Genomic DNA, 419 nt, shown 5'->3' with positions numbered 1-419 from the left:
GGAAGTTTGGGGTCCCCTGCTGGAGCTGCTCCCCCGCAACCTGATACCAGATAAGCAGATGAAGATGATGATGACAATGATGGACAAACAAACGTCCTTTCACTTCACCACTATGGCAAATGTGTCAGAGACATATGTCTCAGAATCTGGGTAAATAAAAATGAAAAATTAAACTCTGCATTGTCATCCCAGTAAAAAATACGTTTTTCGTTTTAATAAATTCTTTTGAACTGACCCTTTGAAGTAATGTTTGAAGTGACTGAATGAACCACTTAGTTGCTCAGAAGAAATGAAGAATTTGTTTTGATATACACAAGGGTGTTTGTTTCCAAGAACTCCAGTACCTCTAACTGACTTTAAGTTCTAGGAGCAGTCTGAGATAATGTGAGCTTTTTGAGTTTTGTGTGTGTGTGTGTGTG

At 38.7% G+C, this 419-nt stretch overlaps 1 long non-coding RNA gene across 1 annotated transcript in view; it reads right to left on the bottom strand.

Moving 5' to 3' along the window:
• LOC116692854 (uncharacterized) overlaps nucleotides 1–327 on the bottom strand; it is an 8,483-nt gene extending 8,156 nt beyond the window's left edge. The window contains exon 1 of the long non-coding RNA XR_004332802.1: nucleotides 315–327. This is a non-coding gene — a long non-coding RNA (uncharacterized LOC116692854). The remainder of the gene's footprint in view (nucleotides 1–314) is intronic.
• Between the last annotated feature and the right edge of the window lie 92 nt (nucleotides 328–419).

This window comes from Etheostoma spectabile, chromosome 7 (genome assembly GCF_008692095.1).
Source record: "Etheostoma spectabile isolate EspeVRDwgs_2016 chromosome 7, UIUC_Espe_1.0, whole genome shotgun sequence".
Taxonomy (NCBI): domain Eukaryota; kingdom Metazoa; phylum Chordata; class Actinopteri; order Perciformes; family Percidae; genus Etheostoma; species Etheostoma spectabile.
This window is presented reverse-complemented; position numbering and strand designations above follow the sequence as displayed.